The sequence below is a fragment of the Mandrillus leucophaeus genome, unplaced genomic scaffold, assembly GCF_000951045.1.
Source record: "Mandrillus leucophaeus isolate KB7577 unplaced genomic scaffold, Mleu.le_1.0 Scaffold381, whole genome shotgun sequence".
Lineage (NCBI taxonomy): Eukaryota > Metazoa > Chordata > Mammalia > Primates > Cercopithecidae > Mandrillus > Mandrillus leucophaeus.
The window spans coordinates 691592-697397 of NW_012104043.1; the positions used below are offsets into that span (position 1 = coordinate 691592).

Genomic DNA, 5806 nt, shown 5'->3' on the forward strand with positions numbered 1-5806 from the left:
CACTGAGTTCCAATGCAAAGTCCCATAATCACTGTGCTCTCTCTACCCCAACACACAGATTCTCTCTCCATGGCATGTGGCCACTGCCGTGAGATTGGGGAGGGGTGGTGTCTGCAATTCAAGACTGTCTTTCCTTCCCTCTTCAGCGTTGCTTTCAATGATGTGAGGTTAAAACCCATACTATGATCGTTCATCTGATTTTTGGTTGTTGTGAAGGTGTTTTTTGGGGTAGATAGTAGTTCAATTTAGTGTTCCTGTGGGGAGGACAATTGATGAAGGCTCCAATTCAGTGATCTTGTTCCACTACCTCTCTCTCTTGCTTAGTTTTTATTACATAAAAATATTTATGTTTATAATATTTCAATTATGTTCTACAATATAATCATAATTTCTACAAGGGTAATATTCATTTTTTTTTTTTGGGAGAGTCTCGCCCTGTCGCCCAGGCTGGAGTGCAGTGGTGCGATCTCAGCTCACTGCAAGCTCTGCCTCCCAGGTTCACGCCATTCTCCTGCCTCAGCCTCCCAAGTAGCTGGGAATACAGGCGCCCGCCACCACGCCCGGCTAATTTTTTTTGTATTTTTTGTAGAGACGGGGTTTCACTGTGTTAGCCAGGTTGGTCTCGATCTCCCAACCTCGTGATCCACCCGCCTTGGCCTCCCAAAGTGCTGGGATTACAGGCATGAGCCACTGCACCCGGTCATTCATTTTTATATAAATGTATTTAATGTGTGTTATCAGTCTTTTTGCATCTCTTTTCCAGAACTCTTTTTATCTCTTTTGATTAGCTGGGTTTTGATGTTAAGTAGTATTTTTCAACTAGTGTTCGTGGACATTGACTAACCTGACTTCTTTCATGGTTGAGAATACTTTCTATAACTTGACACCATTTATAAGGCACATGGAGAAATACTATGACTTCAGGAAATTAAGTATAGAATAAGCATATTTCATTATTAAGGAAGATGTGACATTTAAAATTAAGTTTACTTTAAAATTTGTAGAGGGTGGGTGGAGTGGCTTATACCTATAATCCCAGAAGTAGGAGGCCAAGGCGAGAGGACTGCTTGGGTCCAGGAGCTCAAGACCAGTCTGGGGAACATACTGAGACCCTGTATTTACAAAAAAAAAAAAAAAAAAAAAATTAGCCCGGTGTGCTGGCATGTGCCTGTGGTCCCAGCTATGTGAGAGGATCACTTGAATCCAGGAGGCTGGGGCTGTAGTGTGCTGTAACTGGGCCATCGCACTCCAGCCTGAGTGAAAGAGTGTGACTCTGTCATTAAAAAAAAAAAAAAAAAAGCATTCTCTTTGGTTTCATTATTGTATTTTTTATGTGCCTATTAAAAGTAAGTTAATAGCTTTCATTAAAGGAGTTGATAAAAGATGACATGAGATAAATAAAAAAATTATGAAGAGAACAGGAGAGGAGGAAATGATATTAGTAGATACTGGGTTAAGAATAATCAGTACTCATATCAAGCTGGGTGCAGTGGCTCACGCCTGTAATCTCAGCACTTTGGGAGGCCAAGGCAGGTGGATTGCTTGATTCCAGGAGTTCAAGACCAGCCTGGGCAACATGGCAAGGCCCTGTCTCCACAAACAAAGAAAACAAATGAGAATAATCATAATAATTAAAAACAAAAATTAGATGTGTAGATGGAGCATTTAAAGACTAATTTTCTAATCATTACTATCAATACATCAGGAGAAACAACACTTTTCTGTAGAGAACTCTGTGAGGAATTTTTCACAAGGTTTGTTATATATGGAGTATTGGAAACATGACACACACAAAGGATGAATAACATAGCAAATGTCTGTAGTATCCCCACAACCATTATCCCATCATAACCTAATGCCGTGCTTGCTTCAGATATTTTTATTTCAGAAATAAAATAGAAGAATACAAATTATGCTTCCTAAATGCTATTTCTCAGTCAAAGGCATCAGAGCTTCTTAGGTAAATGGTTGGTTCCAGATCTGAGGCAGGAAATGAAAAATGAGCCTGGAACATGTTGTTATGCTAGAAAGCAAGAATGCACCCGGAGACTACTAACTTGAAGGCAATTTGAAGGGCCTTCCACTGGCCAAGATATTTTGGGAATCAATAAGAATAAATGCAATTATGTGTTTAAATAATTAGGTGTTTAAATTATGTGTTTAAATAGTAAATGCATTATGTGTTTAAATCCATGAGTTCATGAAGATAAACAATTCATTGGCCAACACTTTTGGATTGTGATATAGAATCGAACTTGTTATTTTGAAAACAAATAAAGGAAAAGAATCTAGCAGTTACTCTGCCTGTTTTGAACATACTGGACCTCGAGGTAAACAAATTCTTAATGAAGTGTTCTCTTTAAATAAAATTTCCAGCTAATAAGTGAAGAAGGGGTTATAAATGTAGCCTACTACAAATTTGTAACCCCTGATGAAATACTTAATGGGTCTAGTAATAATCGTCAAAAGAAGAGAGACAATCAGGCGTTTGGAGCTTCCTAATGGAAGTATACAACACCTAGGATGTATTCTTGTCAAATGATTGGACCTGAATCTACTCAAGTTTTTAGATTTAAAATTTTGCAGTAAACAATGGAAGGCAAAAGGATGTGATTGATTAATGAAGCTATTTAGATGCAATCATATAAAGACCATAACAATTCTGTTTCTTAAGTAAATCAATTGTGTAGCAGTTTGCTAGGTCTGCCATAATAAAATACAATACTTGATTTAAACAACAGAAATTTATTTTCTCACTGTGTCTCTTTGTGTTTCCAAATTTCCTCTTCATATGAGAACACCACAAACCTGACAAAAACAAGCAGTGGGGAAGGATTCCCTATTTAATAAATGGTGCTGGGAGAACTGGCTAGCCATATGCAGAAAACTGAAACCAGACTCCTTCCTTACACCTTATACAAAAATTAACTAAACATAGATTAAAGACTTAAATGTAAAACCCAAAACCATGAGAATACTAGGAGAAAACCTAGGCAATACCATTCAGGACACAGGCATGGGCAAAGACTTCATGACAAAAACAACAAAAGCAATTGCGACAAAAACAACAAAAGCAATTGCAACAAAAACCAAAATTGACAAATAGGATTTAATTAAACTAAAGAGCTTCCGCACAGCAAAAGAAACTACCATCATCTGGGCATGGTGGCTCATGCCTGTAATCCCAGCACTTTGAGAGGCTGAGGCAGGCGGATCACCTGAGGTCAGGAGTTCCAGACCAGCCTGACCAACATGGAGAAACCCTGTCTGTCTCTACTAAAACTACAAAATTAGCTGGGCATGGTGGCGCATGCCTGTAATGCTATGTGGCCATAAAAAAGAATGAGTTCATGTCCTTTGGAGGGACATGGATGAAGCTGGAAGCCATCATTCTCAGCAAACTAACACAGGAACAGAAAACCAAACACTGAGTGTTCTCACTCACAGGTGAGAGTTGAACAATGAGAACACATGGACACAGGGAGGGGAACATCACACACCAGGGCCTGTTGGGGGATGGGGAGCAAGGGGAGGGAAAGCATTAGGACAAATACCTAATGCATGCGGGGCTTAAAACCTAGATGACAGGTTGATAGGTACAGCAAACCACCATGGCACGTGTATACCTATGTGACAAACCTGCACATTCTGCACATATATCCCAGAACTTAAAGTCAAATAAAATGAAAAAAAAGAACATGAGTCAGGTTGGATTAAGGCCCACCATAAAGACCTCATTTAATTTAATCACTTCTTCAAAAACCCTGTCTACAAATAAAGTCACATTCTGAGGTATTGAAAATAGCACTTCAACATGAATTTCTCGAGGACACAATTCTGTCCGTAACAAACTGTACGGGGGAAATAAGAGAGTATGAGTGGGATCCTTTCAACTAAACAAGTCTGAGACACATCAGCCAAAAGTAATATGGACATTATTTGGATTTTGATTTGAAAATTTAAACATTAAAAATTATGAGACAATCAGTGATATTTGTTTTCTTTTTTTTTTTTTTTTTTGAGATGGAATCTCACTCTGTTGCCCCGGCTGGAGTGCAGTGGCGCGATCTCGGCCCACTGCAAGCTCTGCCTTCCGTGTTCAGGCCATTCTCCTGCCTCAGCCTCCCAAGTAGCTGGGACTACAGGCACCCGCCACCACGCCCGGCTAACTTTTTGTATTTTTAGTAGAGATGGGGTTTCATTGTGTTAGCCAGGATGGTCTCGATCTCCTGACCTTGTGATCTGCCCACCTCGGCCTCCCAAAGTGCTGGGATTACAGGCGTGAGCCACCGCGCCTGGCCTGTTTTCTTTTTTATTGTAGTGACAAGGTCTCACTACATTGCCCAGTCTGTTCTCAAACTCTTGGGCTCAAATGATCTTCCCATCTCAGTCTCCCAAAGTGTTGAGATTACAGGTATGAGCCACCATGCCTGGCCAACAATTAGAGATATGTGAACAATGGCTGGATATTTGATGCTATTGAGAAAATTGCAGTCCCTGGCACTTCCACCAAAATAAAATAAAAGTAAAAATAAATTGTCCATTGTTTAGATTGATAATAGTGTTGGAGTTTGCTTGAAAGATAGAATCCATATCTGTTATAGATATCTGAAAATAGTGATGAATAAAAGTAGGCATTTGGAGCTTCCTAATGGAGGTATCAGTGACTAGAATGTATTATTGTCAAGTGATTGGACCTGAATCTACTCAATTTTTTAGATTCATAATTTTATAGTAAGCAAGGGAAGGCAAAAGGATGTGGTTAATGAAACTATTTAGATGCAATCACACAGAACATAATTCCATTTCTTAAGTAAATCAATTGTGTAGTAGTTTGCTTTCTGAAATCTGTTTCAAAATAATCTGTGGGAAAGAGGGAAAAAAGGTCGATATCAATGAAACAAAGATTGGCCACTAGTTGATGATTGATACATAGGAGTTTGTCATACTATACTTTCTACTTTGGAAATGTTTCAAAATTTCCATGATAACAAGAAAAAGTGAATATGATGACCAACACAATTGAGGACTTCCATTTTTAGCGATATTGCAGTGTTAGAAATCCTGAAACCGCTTGACCTACATAATAATGAAAAATACTTGATAATGTGTTAAAAACTGCTTTTCAATGTTTAGATGAGTCCACTAAGATCGGTAACAGAACAGGAGCAGAGACCAGGCAATTAAGCTACTCTTCGAAGTCCCTATGTGCCTTGAACCCTACAATGCTATTTATGACCTAAAAAGTCTACCACACAGAGAAGACAGGGAACAAAGCCCTGAGTCCGCACAGAATGAAAGCTTATCTTCATGCATACTGTCTGGAGCTCAGAATGGGCAAGCCAGAAAAAAAAAACCATGCTGTAAAAGCAGAGAAAACATTTCCATCTTGGACTGGGCTATGAATGGAAGTTTTAAAAAAGAAGAAATAAAGCCTCCTTTAAGAATGTGTAGCCACTGGCCAGATCTTAAGTGGTTTGGGATCTGAATCAACATTCTTTGCATGATTGAAAAACCACAAGTCTATACTTTATTTATTTACTTACTAATTTAATTAATTAATTAATTAATTTTTTTTTCCCCTGAGACAGAGTCTTTCTCTGTCTCCCAGGCTGGAGTGCAGTGGCATGACTTGGCGCACTGCAACCTCTGCCTCCTTGGTTCAAACAATTCTTCCTCCTCAGCCTCCTGAGTAAGCTGGGATTACAGGTGGGTGCCACTGTGCCCGGTTCATTTTTGTATTTTTAGTAGAGACGGGGTTTCACGAGGTTGGCCAGGCTGGTCTTGAACTCCTGACCTCAGGTGA

At 39.2% G+C, this 5806-nt stretch overlaps 1 protein-coding gene across 1 annotated transcript in view; it reads left to right on the forward strand.

Annotated features, from left to right (window-relative positions):
- The window catches only part of ABCG2 (ATP-binding cassette, sub-family G (WHITE), member 2 (Junior blood group)), a 149004-nt gene that overhangs the window by 62599 nt on the left and 80599 nt on the right, over positions 1-5806 (forward strand). The window contains exon 3 of the mRNA XM_011990728.1: positions 4322-4414. The gene's annotated coding sequence lies outside the window, so the exon portion shown is untranslated. The remainder of the gene's footprint in view (positions 1-4321; positions 4415-5806) is intronic.